General features: G+C 33.5%; 1 protein-coding gene across 3 annotated transcripts in view; it reads left to right on the top strand.

Moving 5' to 3' along the window:
• LOC129230736 (perilipin-3-like) overlaps positions 1-21,818 on the top strand; it is a 95,042-nt gene that overhangs the window by 20,867 nt on the left and 52,357 nt on the right. For 2 of the 3 annotated variants that reach the window (XM_054865186.1, XM_054865162.1), the window contains one exon: positions 12,624-12,688. The gene's annotated coding sequence lies outside the window, so the exon portion shown is untranslated. Of the gene's footprint in view, positions 1-10,991; positions 11,044-12,623; positions 12,689-21,818 lie in introns of those variants that run through there. The other variant, XM_054865177.1, reaches the window with a different exon arrangement.

Consider the following 21,818-nt stretch of genomic DNA (forward strand, 5'->3'; position numbering starts at 1 on the left):
TATAAAGTAGAAGACCGTTATAACGCACACCTTGGGAACAGAGCTTTTGCGTTATACAGGTTTTTGCATTATATAGATCATTTCACAAATTTTGAAACTAATATTCAGAATCTATATATATATATATATATATATATATATTAGCACTCAATAATGAGTTTTATCTGCAATGAGTATTAAAGCACCAATATTACAATTTGTCATTCACAAGTAAATATGTTTCACAATCATAAGAAAGTGAATTATCCTGCACTTCTGCTAGCTTCATGGTTTGCATAACAGCTGCATTTTCAAGAGCCACCTGATATTTTCTTTTTAATGTGAACATTAATTTTCATTTTAAAACTTTGAATTAAGATGGAAAGATGAAAAACTGTTTTCAAATTTAATTTGCCTAACAATTTTTATGTTTTCAAGACAAAACAGAGGGAGTTTTTTAACTTCAAAACCTATTGTTTACTTCTGAAAAGTAGAGTGGTTTATAGAGAATTGCGTTATATACGTCGGCGTTATAACGGTCTTCTACTGTATATATATATATATATATATATATATATATATATATATATGGAGCGAGAAAAAACTTTCACTTTCCCGCGTTTAATTTTAAATTTATTTTTAAAAATGTCTGATTTTGAAAATAAGGCGTGGTCTTTATGATGTCACAAGTGATGTACTTTAGCGTAATGAATGCTTACGGAAGCTGTCTACCGTGTTTCCACGATATGATAATTTAGCGATAATTAATATTGCGCTCTTCACTTATTATCAACCATATCGTTGCCAGTACATGTGAGTAAAGAAACGAATTAAATATTGCGCTCTGCGGTAATGGCAGCAGTGAATGACTTTTCATCACTTGTGATATCATGTGCAGAAGCGTAAAAAAAGAAATTGAATCTGCGCATCAATTAAAATAATTGTTGAAAAAATATTAAACTTTAGCAAATCATTTAAAAAATGGTTAAATCCTACGTTTTTATGCACACTCTTTCGGAAAAAAATACTACTACTTTTAAAATTTCGGAAACAACCCAATTATGATTAGAGCAATATGTTCCTGCCGAGTTGCTTTCCAAAATATGGCTGCAAGTGGAGGAACTCACGCCACCATTTTCGGCTTTAGGTGTGTTCGTTCAGTTTTCTTTTCATATATCAACCCACTTAGCACTATTACCCATTTAGCACTAGTGAGAAACATCATTAGTTGACACATTAAAGAGCATAAAATTACCTTCAGGATGTTGTTTTTATTTTTACTGCAACTGTAGGAGATGTAAAGATGTTAAATTTCAAAGTTTGAGAATTTTTGAAAATTAACTTTAACCCCCTCCCACCATGTTTTATTTTTGGGACTCTGCGAAAGGCCTACAAATTCCTTCTGTTTTTTTTTTTTTTAATCGGACTCAGATTAAAAATTCACGAGCTTATATCTTTAATTTAATCTTTCAGCTTCATCTTTTTAATCTACACAGTGCAAAACTTCTTTCATTTATAAGTTATTTTACTAAAAAAAAACTGCTTGGACATAAATTTTCACATTAAAAGACGATTACTAGAAACTTTTCTGAAATATAACGCTCAAACGTTTGGGAGAATGAATTTGTTAACGTTCTTATAATAATTAACAACTTACTTTTTTCTTGAAAGAGAAGATTCTTGAATTCACGATTATATCAAATTGAAAACGTTTATTTACTCAACTTTAGCCATAATCAAAGCCAGAAGTCAATTGCTATTGATTTGTTAGCATCAACTATTAGCTAGTCTTTTTTCATCATTAAAGTATAACTGATAAATTTGTAACTACAAACTACCCACGCATTAATGCATCGCAGACAAATACCATTCCATCGTCCAAAAATCTTTTGGTTGTCTTTTAAACTTTTAAGAACGTCTAACACAAACATAAAAGGTCGCCGAGACATTTTGTAATCGATGAAATTCAAAACTGAGATTGCTATATAATTTAAGTGAAAACATGCAAAAAATCTTATGCAAATATTTGCTTTAAAATTAGATAACTTAAAAGTTCAGTTCCATAAGGCAACCTTTTAAGGTTATGGATCTTTACTGGTTGCAGAACTTAGCACTTTGATTCTTCATCAAGGGAAGAACAGAAGCTGACGCAAGAGTAGCCCAATCAACAGAATGTTTTTATTGGCATGTTCAAGATTAAGTTTACAATGTGCTTTTTATTTGCTCCAAATATCTCTCATTTCCAGCAATTATCTAAAGGTTCAGGTGAAATCTCTAAACATAGAACGTCAAAGTCTAAGTTTAGATGAAAAGTCCGAAGTGCAGCTGATAAGCGACAAATATTCACGTAGACTTCGAGTTGTTAATGGACCACTGACAGAGATATGTGTTTTGGTTCGCACGTGGCCAAGAGATGTATTTATATTTATACAGTACTCTTTCTTTCTTTTCTTTCTGTGAGCGAAAGTTATTTTTAGCTTATAGGTCTAAAATTTTCATAGATTTCCACAACATTTTAGCATATTTCCGACACATTTTTTTTTCTTCTTAAGTCCAGGGCATGGGCGACCCGAACTTAAATTTTTGGGATGGCGGAAATTCTCAATTTGCCGAACAGAACTTCAAATTTTGCCGAACCGTCAGCCAAATTTACCGAAAAAGAAATTTTTGAGAGGTTACTGTGACCTTTCGTGACAGCCCATCGGGGTACCCCTGATCCGGAGCCCAATCAAGCCAATGGAGATCTAAGCCTAGAGTTCATGTAGGCCCTGTTCTCTCTCGTTAGTGGTATGAATACAGCTTAAAGTGCTTCGAATTTCTGTTGACTTATTTAAATGAAATATTTACTCCATTTGTACAAACTGCAATATAATTTTGATGTAATATTATAAGAAATTATTTTATGCAAGTGTACTGAAATTTTAATTTTGACAGCAAATAATAGAGAAATTAAGGAAAAAGGAACAAAAAGCATGTTTGCAGACATTTTGTTTCCAGTAACTTTATATTTGAAATCTAGTAGTCTTTTAAAATAACTTTCAATTTTCGCTCTTTGCTTTGATTTTGCGATAATTCAGACACTGGGATGGTCATCAAGTATTTGCATGTGTAATTTTTTTTTTTTTTGGGGGGGGGGAATATTGCTTCTTTGTCAAGCATGGGGAGGGACAGAACTATAGGAAAGATATAGAAGAAAGTTTCGTGATGGCCACAACATACTACACTCCTGTTTGTGAAAATTGCAACACCATGAAGGAAGCATCATAGTTGAATGAAATTTAATACACAGTTGAGTGGTAATGATACAAATAAATGATTACATTTTCAAACCAAACAAACAATAAAAATAGATAGAAATTAGTATATAGTGTGGCCACCACGTGCCGCTATTAGAGCTGCTACACGACTCGGCATGGAGTGAAACAAAGTTTGAACACCTGTCAGCGAAAGAGTATTCCATATCGTTTGTATGCGCAACCAAAGTTCGTCTGTCGAAGCAACAGGACGAGGATCACGAGCGAGACGCCGCCCAACGAAATCCCACACATGTTCAATTGGTGACATATCCGAGGAATATGCAGGCCAAGGAAGAAGCTGTACATGCTGCGAGTAAAGGTAGGATTTGACAGTCCTGGCGATATGTGGACGGGCATTATCCTGCTGGAATGCAAACCCTGGCAATCCTTGTAGGAAAGGAATAGCTTGGGCTGTAAAACTCCGTTTATGTATCGGGTACTGTTCAATTGCCCACAATTCATAACAATAGTGATCGTCCATGATGTGCTTTGGCACCCCAGACCATAACCTTGGGTGTTCGTCCATTGTGGCGTTCGATAATGCACTCCGGAATGTTCCGTTCACCGGCATAGCGCCTGACACGAATTTGGCCATCATGGTGCCACAAATTGAAGCGGTATTCGTCAGAAAAGACGACCTGCTGTCAATCAGCACGCCAGCTCCTATGCACATTGGCCCATTGTAGCCGCAGGCGGCGATGGTTTTGAGTGAGAAGAATCCTGTATAAAGGAATCCTTGCGCGAAGCCCACGCTGCAGCAGACGTCTCCGAATTAATGAAGCACACAATGAAACACCTGTAGCTGTTGACCACTGTGCTGCCAATTGTCTAGAAGAAGCTGTGCGGTTCGTCAACGCCAAAAGCACCATGTGTCTGTCATCGCGAGCTGAAGTCACATTTCGAGGTCCACTCCCGGATTTCCTAGCTGTCCGACCCTCGTCCGTCCACTGCTTCCAAACACGCATGATTGTGCTGCTGTTGTGCTGCAAACGAGCGGCTACTGCACGATAAGACAATCCAGCTTCACGAAGGCCGACAATTCTGCTCCGTTCAAACTCCGAAATTTGCTCTAATTTCGTTTCTTTCGTCGAAGAGGCATAGTAAAGATTCAGTTAACGTGTACTCTTGCATATATATATATATATATATATATATATATATATATATATATATATATATATATATATATATATATATATATATATATATATATATATATATATATATATATATAACCACCGATAATCATACACGCCTCGCTACAGCCGTCTATTTATGTTCGGTTCCATCTGTCGTTCAGATGGCGCTGCTCAGCATACGAATGCGCTACCGGTCTGTAATTTTAATCATTTGCATATCATGCCCTACTTGACATTTCCTGCAATTTTCAGCTCATTCGCGTAAGTCCTTCGTGGTATTGCAATTTTCACAAACAGGAGTGTAATTTATTGTTGAATTAATAAAGCCATTTGTATTCACACACACAAAAAAAAAAAGGAAAGAAAAAATCAGCCCCCCCCCCATGGAGCGATTGGCACCAAAATTGAACCAACGCCTGTTTACATATGGATTCACATTTATTCCAAATTTCATCCAGAACGTTGCATTACTTCTTGAGGTATGGAACTCACAATGGAAACAAAAGAACGTTTGATTGCACCACCCCCTTTTCAGCTGTTGACGCCAAAACAGAATCAGCGCTTATACTCTTTAAGGGCTACTTGTCGATAAATTTTTGTTTGATTCCGTTCATTATTTCTTGAGATACAGCAGTCACAATTGACGACAAAAAACGTTCTATATCAAAACCCCCGTTGGAGGTATTGACACCAAAATTAAATCAGCACCTGTACCTGTTAGGGGCATTCTCCTTCTTGGAGAATAGCAGGCACGCATAACTCAAAAAGCGTTTCATAGCTCCACCCCCATTGGAGGAATTCGAGCTAAAAACCAATGGGGATAAGTTCACATAGGGGCACATATGTGTACCAAATTTTGTTCGATTTTATGCGGTAGTTTTTGCTGTAGAGTGGCCTCAAATAACTGGTCACACACATACGTGACACACACACACACGCATTTTCCAAAAACGGTCGAAATGTACTCAGTACACCTCAAAACGTTCGAATCGGTCAAAATTCGAAATGCGAAAATTTGCAGTAATCCAATACTTTCTTCTATATATCAAATATAGAAGGAAGTAAAAATTATGAAAATAAGACATTATTCTTGGGGGAAAATGGGAAAAAAAAGTAACTACTAAAAGAAACTATTCAATGACTTAAGAGAAAATTCGAATCAAACTTTTTAGAGAAATGCAAGATTTAAGTAAAATATCATAATAACAAATGTACAATCACATATTGACTATGAAACAATTTTCATTATTAAGAAAAAAATGCAACTTTTAAGCAAAAACTAAGCAAAAACTTTTAAGCAAAAAGTCGAAGGAGACATTCTAATAACCATAGATGGGAGCAAACCTAACCTGGCAGCGTTGTGAAGGCTACGCAGATCCTAATCACACCATACAAACGCTGCAAGGTTAAAATTGCTCCAAATATGGCTAATAAATCCTAACGAGAGAAAAAGGTACTTAACTGTGTACTCTTTCGAAGATAGTTTTTGTAGTGTTGTTGCAGTGTTGCCTGAATGTTCTCAATGGCAATATTTTTTTCCCTTACCCTTAATACCTTAACGTTTATCAGGTACTTTTATAAGTTGCCTGATTTAAAGAAAAGGTGCATTATCAGAAGGGCCAGACACGTCATTAAGGGGGGTCAGGAGGGGGCAATTGCCTCCCCTTCCCAGCTTTGAGAAATTGATGTGTTTGCATATAAGATGGTGTGGTTTTTGTTCCCCTTCTAGAAAAAGTCGGAATGAGGGGCATGAGGAAGATTAGAACTTTTTCGTTCAATTCTCATACTTTGTGGACTTTCTTTAAAAGAACTTGACTGGTAAGCACCAATATTATGAAATGATAAATCTTCTCTTAAAACATTTTAGAAGAATCTGGACTTTGAAAATTATCGTCTGAAGAGAATTCCATACTGTGAACTAAGTTCACTGGTCATTGCTGTTTATCTTAAATATGTTTGCTTCTCGTTAATGATGAAATACCAGCGATCCTCTCTCTATGGAACATTCTTTTCATTACTTTCCATACTCGACGTCTATCACTCTTAGATAACCACTCTAAAGAATTCAATGCATAACATAAATATACAGACGGCTATTCATTTTGTCAAAAATATTATTTCACTACATATTGCGAAAAACATCTGATTTCAGAGACACTAAAACACAACAAATGTGTCATGATGAAAAAAGCTTACCACACGTTTCTTTTTTTCTTTTTTGGAGGGCTGGGGGGGGGGGGGGGGGGATTGCTTATATTGTTCGTTTTGAAAATTTTAACCAGTTTCAGAAATGACGATGTATAATTTCACAAAAGAATTGCCAGTCTCTTCTTATTCGTGATTTCATTTCATTTGCTTATAATTATCTCAATTAATTAAGAATTAAATAAAATTTCATTTTGATCTTTATTTTCTTGTCAGTTTTTAAAAACGTTGTTTGAAAGGCTTTCGTTGATAATTCATCAACGTATAGTATGGTTAATACTGAAATCGTTATTTTTATTCAAATGAACAAAGCCGCACTTTTTAAAATTATAATACAGTAGTAAGAAATGGCTTTCTAAGAACAATTTATCCAAGGACGGTCCTAATGCGTTCGACCTTAATTATAATGCCATATCGCAGGGGTCCCCCCTCCTAAGGGCAAGGGCGCACCCCCCCCCCCCCCCCAAATATCGCAAAAACCCTCCCCCAAAGCAGAAGCCCCCCTAAAAAGTGAAAAACTCCCCTCAAAACACCCCCTCCCCTAAACTTTTCAATGGCGCAGTCTGCGCCATGACCCCGCCCTCCTAGGTGGACACCTCTGCATATCGTTAGAGTTAATTTAGTCTCACATTCTTAATACTTAAGCTATATAATTTTTTACCGATTCATTTTTTTAACAATGATTTACTTGATTTTTTTAAAGTATTCTGATGACGATTGGAAGTGAAATTGAGAATATTTAAAGAGGAAATAGCAAACAAAATAAAAAACAAATTCATATTTTTTATACTCGACTAGTTTTACTTTAGGTTCAGTTTTTTTTTCTCTACTTCCACGTTTAAAAAAAAACTATTGCAAAAAATAAACAAACTAGTCTAATTTTTCTAATTTTGATATAAATATTTATCGAAATAAAAAATAATATTCTCATTCTAAATTATTATTTTTATTACTATTCTTACTATTATTACTATTACCATTCTTACATTATATTTTGCAACTATTAAAAGTAAAATAATTTTTCTTTGGAGAGCATAGTACCATAATTCCAATTTTACTTCTTAGTTAAGTTCCTTCGAAAAGTATTGTTTACAAAATGTGCTTACTTGATTTGTTTATTGCTAAACCACTTCAGGAATGAAATATTATACATACATATTTAAACCTAAGACGTGAAATGTGTACAATATAAAGGCCTGACTGAACCGTGCTTTTAAATTCAAAAGTCCGTGTTCGGCTGAAGTTCATTTCTCTCTAGATGCGCCAAGATAGGGAAATGCCCAATTTCTTGTCTTTCTTCTATCTCTCTTTTTGCATCAAAGCTATTGTATATTATTAAATTTAACACAACTTTCAAAAGACGAAATAGTCAATGACAAAGGCAAATGGGTATTTTTTTTTGTCTATAGTTAACCAAAACTACATTAACTATCGTTCACCTTACAATAAACTAGACTATAGTCGCACGACTAATTTCTCAAATGTTGCTTTTAGAACGCACGTAAAAAGATTTTTCGCACGGAAAGAGAGAGGGCAAAATAAAACACCCCACATTCCCCCCCCCCTTTTTTTTTTGAAGCTAATAACACATTTTGAAAAATAATGTAGCAGCAATTAACAAAAAAAAAAAAAGAAAGAAAAAAGAAACCACTTCCAAAAGGAGAGCATGAAACAGGTTTGAGTTTTTTTTTGACTTCAGCTATGACGAAGAAGTCCACATTAATATTAGTGCCCTTCAATAATACTACGTGAACAAGATTTAATCTCGAGATGCTTTTTTTTTCTCCAATGGTGTCAGTGAAAATAATTTATATCCGCTATTTTGAGTTATTGATTTCTTTTTGTAGAAGTTAACGGGCTGCCAAAAATTTAGGCTGCTTATTCCTCTAGTGAACATCCTTGCAGGCAGGATCCTATCTGTTAACTTTCAAATTGAGATCGGGATGTGCCCCCCCCCCCCACCGAACCCGTTTGTTTGAGTTTAATGCACAATGTCCTTAAAAAAAATCTACTTTTTTTTTCACGTGAACAGATTTGTTGCGAATTTAAGTAAAAACAAATCTGAACAATTTCGAGATAGTGGGTTATGTCTACGCAATTCCTAGAACAGTAACACAGTTTGAACTTGCAATAAATTAAGGCAATAGCGTAAATTCCGGTTTCTTCTAATCTCCGGCTCGTTTGAATCGGAATTAGAATATTAAAAGTAAAAGGAGGTGATAATGAAGTTCGAAATTTGTATTTGGTACTTGAGATATCCATATCTTGTGTTTTTTTTTCCACATCCGGTTAGTATCATTTCGTCCTTTCGAGATCATCCTTGAATTCCTATATAAATCTTAAAAAAAAAAAAAAATCTCATTGTGTTGCTGATAACATTAGTCGCAAGTGTGGGGACATGGTGAGTGTGCATGGATAGTTACTTCTGCTCACAACTTTCCATGACTCACGGAATGCAATTTTTTCCAGAACAAACATTAATTTTTCACAAAAAAATAAATAAATAAATAAATAAATATATATATATATATATATATATGCAACAAAAATAGTCAATATTTTGATACCAAGAGCATACATTTATAAATGTTTAATGTTTTAAAATATCTTTCGCATTCCAATAAATCATACAAAATTTTTATATAGGTAAGAATTTAGATATAAACATATTTATTATTTTTTCCCCCGAAAAATCTGAGATGATACGCAAAAATTTGCAAAATGGTTTTTTAAAATAAAAAGCTTCAAACATGCAACAATAATGGTGTAAAACTACTGGTGAATAAAGAAATATTTATTTAAACTTGATTTTTTATTTATTTTTTCTCTTTAAATGAATGTTTTTTTAAATGAATGTTTTATTTTATAAACAAACTACAGAACCTATTTTTTTTAAGCTGATAGTTTTCTAAAAAACTTGCGATTAGCAATACTTTAGTAGTTACTAAGATTAAATTTACAATAAATAAAATAAATGAATAATAAAAAAAAAACAAAATATTAAATTAAAGTTTTAAGTAATTAACCTAGCAGACATTATCAGATATATTAAGGCCAAAACTTTAGGATAGGCTACAAATATTGAAAGAATTCCCAAAGTTGTTATTTGCTACATTTCCGGACTTTTTAAAAAATTTTACTCTTGAAAATTCCCTGATTTTTGTATTTTATCGATGTCCTAAACGTCCTAATTAATTCTATAGACCAATTTTATTTTTTAAATATTCATTAACTTAAGATACAACTGAAAATTAGTGATAATTTTTGTGAGGCTCTTAAGTCAACTCGGATGCAAATTACTTAAAATTTTCGGATCGAATAAGAGTTGAAAAACTGGAAGTCAGTTGGACGCAATTAGTCAGCTACACAATCACACATGTAAGGAAGGTTAAAAATAACGCTAAACGCAAAAATATTAATGTCTAAACGAGAGAATCACATAGTAAAAAAAAACGAGTGAGTATTTTGAAGCGGATGCAATTGAATTTCGAAATGTGTGAAAATTTCGGTACTGACGCGTAAAGCGTAAAAAACGGCAAAGATGAGTGAATTTCGTCCCTAATCTGCAGAATTTGATAAATATACATGTTTGTTCTTGAACCCAAAATCCAAGACCAGTTGAGGCAGTGAGAAGCAAAGGGATGTAATTGGCAAAATTAAAAATTTGGAGATAACCAGTACACATGGTAGGTGAACCCCTCCTCTATCTTGGGGCAAGAGAGGGTACTAGTAGGTAGATGGTAGTTGCTGCTATACAGCATGATTTAGAAAAAAAATTCAATGAAAGCCTACCTAGGAGCTAATATTTAAACGCGTTTTACTCAAAACTTGAAAATGTCCACTTGCATCCCTTTGCTTCTCACTGCCTCAGTTATTAGTTGTTCCATGATTTTTTAGCATTTGTGGCTGGAAATCAAGATTTTCCATGAATACTTTCGATCATATCTATGTCTGTCCCTTGCTCTCCAGGTGAGCGGACATCCTATATATTTCTTAAAAATTCATAGTTGTTTTGTGAGTTTTCAATTCCGATTATTTCTTTTTTTCAGACAGATAAACATGGAAAAAATGTTTTGCACGTAATAAACACCATAAAGTTAGTTGATGACCAGAATTTCAGCTTAGGGGCTGTCCATAAGAAATGTCACACATTTGTTTTTGTAAAAATTTGTTCTCCCCCTCCCCGTGTCACACTTCACTCCTTCCCATCCCTTTGTCACATGGCACGCCCTTTTTCATAAGCACATTATTGCAAAAAATTCATCATGTCGCAATTCCTGTTACCCCTTCCCTCTTCCTTGTCATAAACTGTCGCACTCACCAAATATCAACACTCGTATCAGTAGTATGAAATATAGTTTAAGACCGTTCCAAAGGCAGTGTCGGATCTTGGGGAGGAGCAAAGAGGGGCCCTTTGCCGGGCGGTAAGTTTACTCTATTTCGGTGGTTTTTTTTGTTGAAACATGATATAAAATCTTGAAGAAATATGGGTAGGGTTGGCAGTTTCAAGATTTTCTCCGCCTCGGAAAAATCGTAGATCCGGCAATGACCGGAGGTTGTGCGTTTGGCGTTGTGTAGATCATTTTAAAACTTTGTAGAATAATATGAATAATATTTCGATATGTATTTGTATACTAGGATAAGTTTTTAATAAAATTAGCCTTGAAGCTCAAATAATTCAACTTGGAAATTCACCAATAAATATGCTATGTAATCAAAAGTAAATTTATAATTCCGCGCTTTTGCTAGCCATGCGTTGTTTGCATAGCAATTATGTTTGCAAAAACAATTAGGCACTATTTTTTTTTACTGTTTACATTTCCCCTTTAAAATGCTCTGAATTAAAGTAAGAAGATGAAAAACTAAACATTTAATTAGCTAGATATAATGCAGTATGTTAACAACGCAGAACATAGAGCTTTTTTAACTGCACAACTTTTTATTTACTTCTCAAAAGGTAATCTGACGCTGCGTTTTTCAGACCTCCTTCAATTTCGCGAGATTTCCACAGAGGACCTTCAGATCCTTCGTTTGTGTATGCATGCATACTCTTATGACAAGGCTTGAAAATTTTCCCCCTTCGTACTGACGGGGGGGGGGGGAGCTTTTGGAAGAAATTTTAGTTCAAAAACGATTAGTTCATATTGATATTTGGTTAGTTAGTCTGTCATGCAATTTGAAAACAAAATTTTAAAGACTTTTTTGATGTTGTTTAGCGAACTGTAAAGTTTTACATTAAGTGACGCACAGAAATTGTATCTCCGATCAATTTGTCAACATACATGCTAAGGATTAAGATGCATGTGTGTTGATGCGCCAAAAAAAAAAAAAAAAAAAACTATGTTTTCTGGCCAATGTATGATTGGTATCAATGCTTCAAAACTAATTTCTTTGCTACTAATTTTACAGCCCTAGCCTCAATTAACTTTTCTTTGTTGTTTTGCATAACCGATGCGTTATTCTGAACTTCATATAAATTCCAACAACTCTAGAAAACGGAGTTCGAATTTTCTTTCGACCAAACAGAATGATCGCAACAATGTTATCATCCGAAAAAAAAAAAAGGCATTGGTCGTAGGAAAGAGGCTAGCTGAAAATAGAAAAACTTTGTTTGGAAGTATTTCGAAAAATAAATAAACCCTTCGTGCTTCATCGAAGTGTGTTCTACAATAATTTGAATTTTATCTTGAGGACAAAATACAAAACATATATTTTGTTTCGAAAAATCTCTATTTTTGGAAACGCAGTAGATAACGAAAGAATGCGGCTTTTACAAATATTTAAAGGAAAAAAAAGTAATGTAAATAAAAAAGTATGATATCCTTTTCGCTATTTTTATATTTCTTTGAATTTCGAAAACTCATTAATTTCGAAAGGTGCTTAATATCCGTCTCTACCAATTGGGTTACGACTCAGCATGAGATAATGGCACTTGCTCGCTGATTGGTTGATAAGAATTTGTTGTGTTTGCTGATTTTATACAAATATTTTTTTCCCGTTTTAGATTTTTGGAGAAGCTAACTATAAGGATTTTTAAAGTAGTTAGAGCTCAAGCAAGCTACTTATCAGGTACCGAAATTTTCAATGTTTCTTTAGCAGTGTAACTCTTGCATAATATGTCAATTGTTTGTAATAAAGTCGCGTAAGTAATAAATAAAATGGGGAATTTAAAGTATTTCATTATGAAATCAGAGTTTTCTTTATAGATTTTATAAATAGTTTTCTTTATTTCAGCTAAGCTGGTTGACAAATAGTCATATACGGATCTTAGGAAAACAGTGGAATTTGAACATTATATTTTGTTATTAATATATCACAAATATTACTTCAGAGTCTATTTACACTAAGAAAGCTAGTCAGTATTAAAATGTTAAAATAATGGGACCGTTTTCACAAGATGTTTTATTCTGCATGCAGTATTATGAAAGTTTAAAGCCATTTATTTAACTATATTGCATAAAAAAATAAAAATAATAATAATAATAATAATATTTACTTCTGCTGGAACTTTTTTTCTGTTTCTTTCTTTCCCCTTTTTTTCCTTTCTTTTCTTTTCTTTTTTTTTAAGAGGGAAAGAGAGAGAGAGAGATACGAATAGCGTGTGGTTTATTTTCCTCCAAAATTTCGTACTTAAAATTAAAAATATAGCATAGACAGCTAACATTTGTATTTCATGGCATCGGTGTTCGGTACTGTAACATCGATAAAATAGTTATACATTGTCCAAAAACATCAACTGTGTGAGACATCGGTGTTTTTTAATGAATGCATATTGCATTTAGAGGAAAGGGGGCGCACATGTGAATATGGCATGCTTTACTATGATAACTTGGAGGAAAAAATCTTGAAAAAATCTCAAGTAATGGTAGTACCAGCCCTACTTCTTTACCAAATTTTTAGAGCAATGAATCATTTTATGTTTCTGTGGTGACAACTTTTTTGTTTTAGCAGGTGTTGTGTCTGTAATTTTATCACTGTCTTTTTCTCTTGAAGATATATGTTAAACGAACTATTAAGCAAAACTTTTTTTTGCAAACCATTAATGAACACTAAAATAAATGTATGACAATGTTTAAATTTTTTTAGTAAAATGAACCCCCCCCCCCCTTTTTTTTTTTTTTTGAAAGTTGTCCCTAACTTGCGAACACAACATAGGAGCACATGCGGAATAGTTCAGATACATCCTCCGTAATATTACTATTAGTGTAGCATACTATAAGTGTTAAAAAATGTATAAATATCTATAATTATTATTTTTCTATGATCAGTAACTTTATTGTTATTTATTATTATTACTATTAAATATTTACTAATTTATTTTTATTAATTTTAGTTTTTAATTCTTTTGTTAGAAATAAAGGGTCTACAATTAAGTGTTATTTAATACTTACAGGAAATAAAAACACACAATATTTTCATTTAGTTAAAAACTGAAGGTAAAAAACTTTTTTAAATACGTTATCATGCTTTGTATGAAGCTTAAAAGCAATACTTAATCAGAATAATCTTTACATAATAATTTTTTTTTTTTTTTGAAATATGTAGTCTTTTAAGTTTTTTCGTGTCTATTCAGTAATTAGAACAAGGTTCGAAACTTTAAAATTTGACAGTAAGCATGTGTATATTTGGGAAAAAATATTTTCCCTATGGTACAATTACTGCACAGTAAATATAGGTTACAAATCCTTCGATTTAATTTCCTTTAATAGAGTTTTCCTTTAAATATAATGCGTACTCGTGTTCATATGTGCCCTAGGAATGTTCAGATGTGCCGCCCTATAAGGCACATGTGTACAGTTGAAGACATTTTTTAAAAATACGATAAAGTAATGAAATACTTTTTTAAAAAATCTCAAAGAATTCCATGACACAAAAAAAGACTATTCACACAAAGAAAAAACTGTTCAACCAGAGGGACATTTTTGTCCCGAGAAATTTATAATATTTTCTGAAAAAGAAAGAAATGAAAAAATTGTTTACACGTGCCATCCCATGGTCTATTACGTAGCAAACATTAACAATTTTTGGCCCAGTAATCGAGGACTTAATTTAAGGTTCGTGCTTATAAATTAATATTAAAAATGTTTCGTTAAGCTAAAACAAAATCAAAAGTTGATAAAATCCATTATTTTTACAGTAATGAAAAGAAAGGGTGAAGTGCCTCAAATATTTAGTTAAAATGCAAAATAAATCTATGAAAAATTAGGTAACTTTTATTTTTCTCCAGCTGCTAAATAATACTAACAAGTAAAACTGAAACTTTCCAATTTTATTACAAATTAATGAGAACAATTCTGTTTATAAAAATCTTTTTTCTTTAACTGATAAATACTACGAATTATTGTTAGTAGTATTAGTTTTTTTTTTTTTTTCCCGCACTTATTTCATCATTGCTCGCTTTTGAGTAGAAAAAGCTTTATGGGTATCTGCGCAAGGAAGAAAAATGATTGGTTAATACAAAAATGTAGCTTGGAACAAATCATACACGCGACGAGAAACTAAACAATCAGTATCCTCATGATGTCAAAGTTCTTTTTTTTAGGGGGGGGGGACAAAGGGAAATTTTTCAATACATGTTCTAGGGATAAAACAACAAAATCCACACGCAAATGTCAAAATAAATTATGTTTCTAAAATCTTAGACGGTAATTGCCCATCTGCATCGACAGCCCTGGCAATCTGAATGAACATGCTGAAACATTTTCAGCTACCAGTAAAGAAGATATACTCAACTTACAAATGAGTTTTTTTTTTTTTTTTTTTGCCTTCAGCGTTGTGGCTACTCCTGACTAATGAGACTGATGAGACTAAGCTGTTTCGATCAATGGCAACCTTTCTGTTGTCGAGAAGCAGATACAGTGAAACCTGTGTAAGTTGACCACACGCGGTGCACTACTTTAGTGGTCAACTTACAGAGAATGATTTATATGATAAGAACTAATTTCGTGCCTGAAAAAAGCGGTCAACTTTAACAGATGGTCAACTTCACAGGTTTTACTGTACTAACAAGCAGTGAGATTTCTAAAAACGCGGTGTACATTGCAGTATATTTTATTTTTGTCTCTCTGAAGCTTTTGATGGTGTAAAATGACTAAAATCAGTGAAGTTAATATATTAATGGTTACTGAAGAAGCATTTTGGTTTGATTCTGAGGACCTGGTCGTAAATCTAACTTCTCTTCAAAGCCTTCTTAAAAAATGTAGAGAAGCTAGAACACAGATATTCAGCACTAATTCAACTACGAAGAATAGGTGCTGAACTGGAACGGAAAATAGATCTCAGCACTCGTGGGGTTTAGAAAGATCGATAGACTGGCAATAATAATTACTCTTCAAATCAAGGAGTAGTAATTGTCAGAACTCCCTAAAATCTCAACATCTTTGGGAAACCAAGCAGAAGAAAAGTGGGGCAGAAGCTGACAAAATTCAAGCAGTTGAATGTGTTACGACCATGATTCTGAGTTATTTTCGAGGCACTTCTTCGACTAGCTGCACTTTATGGTGCTTTTCAAGCAATTGATAGAAACCAGGACGAAATTCTGAAAACACATTTGCATCAAAAGTAGTAATGAAGTACCCGGTGGTGCGCTCAAACATATTTATTTTATTGAGCCATATTTTTGTGCTTGGAACCAACAGCGAGATGATTACCGAGATTTGTTGGAATTAACAATGTTCTTTCTTGGTGTCAATTAAGGTCATTTAGCGGATTCAGCCAGTGGGATTGAGAGCGAAATCTCACAAAATTTTCAATCCCGCAAATATTTGCCATGCAAACGTTTTCAAACTTTTGCCGCTCATAAAACGAATATTTTCACAAGCATCTTAGAAGTTTGAAGCACCTTCCTCATATTTATTCAAAAAGCAAGAGAAACTTTGTTTCTCATATGATGAAAGGTGGATTTACTATTTAAGAGCACAACAAAAAAAGAGTAATTTTTCTGAGGATGAATTGGTATTCTCAATCAAAGTTCTAGTTTTCATGTGTTCAGTAATTTAGAAAATGAGTAAAAATCTTAAAATTTTCGAAAACCATCACTAAAATTTGAAACCCAAGAAGTTATTGCAAAATTCGCTGGAGTAGCATGAATGCAATGTTGGAACACTTCTGCAAGTTTAAAGAATGCACTCAAAGCCTTTAATTTCCTAAAAGTACGCAATATTTTTCCCCCAAGAAGAAATTAATGTAAACCCCGATACTATTTAGGCTCACTTACCTGTAGAAAATGCCTGTCGATGTCTTTGCCACCATGAAGTGATATTATAAATATGGATGGTACCTTGAAAATTATGTTGGATGAATTAGCTGTGCAATCTGCAATATCCGGTTCGACTCTAAAAGAGAAATTTGGATGAGTCTCACCGCCTGGCAGTGCAATCAAGCTGTTGAAGTTTTTGAATGTATCTTTAAAGTGAGAGGTAAATTTAGCGAAATTTTCCAAAAACCTTTACTGAGCCTATGACTTGGGAAACCAAGCAGCGTTCACCTGTGCTGTAATGAATCAAATGGCCAACGTTCATGAAACAACAACTCAATGCTAGTTAAATTGGATACACAATACACAAATCAAATGGACATCATTTTTGTCTGAAATTTGCAGTTCTTGAGCAAAACTCAAGCATGATCCCAAAAGAAAAGAAAAATGTATTTCCAAGTTGATGAAATTTGTGGTGATCTTTTGCTAAATGTCCACAATTATTTAATCTCAGTAAAACTAACTACAGTGAAGCCACACCACCGGTTTCCATCAAGCGCATTATTTTTCGTGCAAAAACCGCTTCGCAGCCTATACGCATTGTATACTTTTTTAACCCTTTGCGTTTCAGTGTTACCGTAGGTGTAACACCTAAATTTAACCACTTCTCAAGCCCTGGAATTAATCAATAAGAGCATAAAAATTAGATTAAAGTGTTCTTTTAACTCTTTTTTATAACCCTAGATGGCACCACTACCGAAAATGATTAAAAATAATTAACTATGTCATTTTATTTTAAGTCGTCGCTTTTCAAAAAAAAGTTGGATAATTTTTTTCCCGATATAAAAAAAAATCTACAAAAATAATTCCGATGTTTTTTCGTTTGCTATACCCTAAAGTATTTATTGTATACATATTTATAACTTTTAAATCAGAAACAAACTCATAACCACTGAAGAATACTAGGTGTCACACCAGCGGTCACACTGCGCCATTAGAGCTTTCAAATAACGCTTTTCAACTCTGCGTTCAGGGACGAACATCTGTGTTTACATTTTCTGTTACTCTTCTTGGGGGGTGAAAGAGGTCAATTTATAGGGAAAAGCAGGGCTGGCCTATTTTATTTCAAGTGTTTCAAACATGCTATGGGTGTCAGGTATTTTGTTTGGAGGTTTTAGCAAGGGATTTTATTATTAGCTCAAGTCATCTTTACTTAGAGCTACGTGATTCTTTTGCTCTTCTCTCTTTTGCGTTTTGATCACTCATTTTATTGAATTCTTTTGATATTATCTGTAGGATTAACATTTTACAGCTAATTCTTTTATAAATAAATTTTATTCTGGAATTTTTTAGTAATTACTAATTCTTTTGCAATGGTGCAGAGAGGCGCCAAGCATTTTGGATGCAATGATGTTGGATGCAATTTGTGGACAATGATGATGATGATTTCTTTGATCTTGCTCAACTAGATCTCTCTAAGCAGCCCCAAGCACCCACTTGGATTACATAACAAAGAATCCAAAAGACTGCCTGATTTCTCTTATAGTGGGCCTATTGAAAAGTTTTGAGATTTACCTGAGAAAACCGCAATATTGCACTGTTGCAGGAGATTTTTTCCATTCAATTGACCCTATCCTCATCGTGGTGCACCCTGGGTTATGCTAAATATAGTACACAGGCGTAAACTTGTGATTTTTCTATTTATTCTAAAATTTACTGCTTATTTACCCGCTTTGCTGCACGCACGTTACAGCTCTATTGGCGCAGTGTTACCGTAGGTGTAACACCTATAAAATCAAAACGGCAAGTGCAATCTTAACCAAATTTTATTTTTGCACTTCTTAGGGCCTAAGTAGACTGCCAATAAATTTTTTTGTGGAAATTCCAATTTTAAAGGGTAGTGCGCCCCAAAGGGTTAAGGCGTTCCAAACGATAGTTGCTAATTTGTATGTAACTTTGTAATACTCAACAACTACTGTACGGAATTCGAGAAAACTACTAAATCTAGTAACAAAAGCGAGTCATCTTAAGAAGCCCAACTTTTTTGATTTGACATCAAAACTAAACTTTTAGAAGAAAAAAAAGTCAATTCCGCGGGATCCCGGTTGGATTGCCTTCTTACAATCCTGAAAACCCGCTGGATCGAATTCGGTGCGAGATTGGAAACCCTAGTGTCAATCTCAAGAACGGGGTATCCCTTTTTATGGCAGGAGCTGTAAGTCATGCTAAGTGGATGTCAAAAGTAGCTTATGTACTCGAGCTTTACTCGGTGAAGGCTGCAGGATCAATTTTGCTTCTCTGAGAGGGAGAAAAACTCATTAAAAAGGATGTGCATTTTGCTATCTCGAGTGTACAATTTAGCTTGATTTCTATCAGAGGAAGTTATTAAAGCATTATAAGTTGATTTTTTGTTCGGGTATAAATTGATCAATTAACAGAAAGAGAATATGAGAAATCCATGCTACATCTTAAGTTCACAACCATGTTAAAATCATAGTGAAACAATTATGGTACAATTTACGCTAAAAAAGAAATTGAACTAAAAATCGTTGAAAAAAATTTTAAAATCGTTATTCATTGCTATTATTATTGTAATGAGTTTGGTTCTTTTGTCATTTGAAGTATTGTTCCAACTTGAAGGTGCTTGAGGCATCCCTAGAAACTGTACAAATGAACTGAAATTTAGTACTGCTTTTTTTTTTTTTTGGTGATCAGAGCAAGATTAAAGAGTGTGAAGAAACAAAATTTTAACTTTCAGCTTATAGTTAAGAGTATTATTTAAAACATATGCAGTAAAACTTCTTCGAACAGTCACCAGTCTCAAGCGGCCGCCCCTTTTAACTTGCCAAATTTTAAACACACCTAGCAACGACCACCCAACCCTTCTGAGCGGCCGCCGAGCTGATGCGTCCCCCCCCCCCTCCCATTTTTAAGGAAATTTTATTCACTTTTTGTTTCTAAGTTTTGTCAGTTCAAGGAGGCTTACTGTGACTAAGGACTTCAGTTCAAGATCTTATTGGTTGTTAACGAATTTCGATAGCTTCGGAGTAAAACTGTCACTTAGGCTTATTTTGTTAGCTGGTCAGTGTGGATGTGTAATCTGGGTTGCAAACAACACTGTCGAAGATCATTTTTGTAAATCGCGAATAACATATTGAAATTTTGAGCAATATGAGTACGGAAAATCGGCGGGAGAATTAATAGAGTACGATTTCGAGTTATTTCCAGGAGAGAACAGCTATGGGGTGGTTTGATGATTTAAGTGCCGACTGGAGGAAGGAGAGAGGAGAGAAAAGTCTTCTGATTTACGAGTCAGCGAAAATAAACGTTTTCTAATCCAATCCAATATTTATTTGGTATTGGTTTCATTTAACTAATCAGTTCGCTGTGTGCATTATTAATGTATTTTGAACAAAAACAGTTGTATGCCTTTCTGGCACTACTTCAGCCTTTGACGATCAATTCATTAATACGTTTTGTAATTGTCATTAAACTCAATTCTCAACTGAAGTGATTTTGGGGATAGTAGATAAAGTCATCGAAAATTCAGATTGAATAACAAATAAATTGGTTAGAGAAATACATTTTGAATTGAGAAACTAATTTGAAAACAATTGTTGGAGAAGTAGAAAAACTTAAGTGATAAATTGTATCATTTTTTCAAAAAATGTAAAACAATAATTTTCCCCTTTACAAAGGTCTCAAACTTCATTTTATGTGTTAGACTTGCTTAGATCATGTATTATAGGTATTATTGTCAGCTGCTACGAAAACCCTTTAAAGCGGGAACCCCCTCTGAACGACCGAAATTTTACGGAAGGCAGGGGTGGCCGCTCAGAGAGGTTTCCCTGTATATCCAGTTGCTATAGCAACAGCGTTTTTAAATCTATTATTAACTGAAAATCACGTAATCACAGAGACGATCCTCATCTGTCTGTATTCCATTTAACCTATTTTGTTTTTACATAAAAGTGTTAGCTCAATTTTTATCGAGATCTTGATATTGGAACGGTTCAGGAAGAGAATTTCAAGGTGAAACTAATGATAACACGATTTGTAATCTTTGGAATATTTTAAGACTTAAATAGCGTCATGACATCAATTCAAAACGCAATAATATAAATCTGGTGTATATGCTGTCTACCCAGGGCCGAATTTTGCTTCATGTCGCCCCTAGACAAATTTGAAATCTGCCGCCCCCTCCATTTAAGTGATTTATCCAAGGTGAATTTAAATACTGAAAAGCACTTATTTTCACGAGCCCGTCGTAATAGAGAAAATTTAAGACTCGCGAAATGTTTCAACTTTGTATATTATATTCAAATTTTGATTCTGTTAATAGTAAATTCACAAAATATTCAAAACGCGAAATCACTGATAGCTTTATTTTCGTGAAAATATACATTTGTATGTGCTCTTTATACTTCTTATAATCATGTAGTGCATGCACCCCACTAAAAAAATATTTGCAGTTTATTATTATTTTTTCAATATACAATAAAAAATGTTTCTCTATTTTTTGTGAAATGTAAATGTATTTCCACCTAACATTCTAAAAGTACTTACATTACTTCATAACTATCATTGAGAAAAATAAATAAATACAACACATTATTCCAAAAGCAAAAGCAAATTACTGTGGTATATGGTTAATGTGATTTACTTTTACCTGCAACTCTGCATAAATTGATAATTTATTTATTTCCTGATGTATGAATTGATAACTGATAATCATGGTAACATGTTATATTATAATTTATAAGTAAGGAATCTTGTAGAACATCTACACCGTAATTTACTTTTATTATTCTTGGATTGCAATGATTAGTTTAATAATTTTGTTTTCGAATAATAGTAGTAATTGGCAGGTCGCCAGTGATTGGCATTTCCAACAAAAATGTCCTAAAATAAGATTTGTACCCAAAGTTTTAAAAGTAGAATGCTGTATACCAAATTAATGTACATTTACTTTAAAGATTATAACTTCAATTCGCGTTACTAAAG

Source organism: Uloborus diversus, chromosome 1 (genome assembly GCF_026930045.1).
Source record: "Uloborus diversus isolate 005 chromosome 1, Udiv.v.3.1, whole genome shotgun sequence".
NCBI classification, from domain to species: domain Eukaryota; kingdom Metazoa; phylum Arthropoda; class Arachnida; order Araneae; family Uloboridae; genus Uloborus; species Uloborus diversus.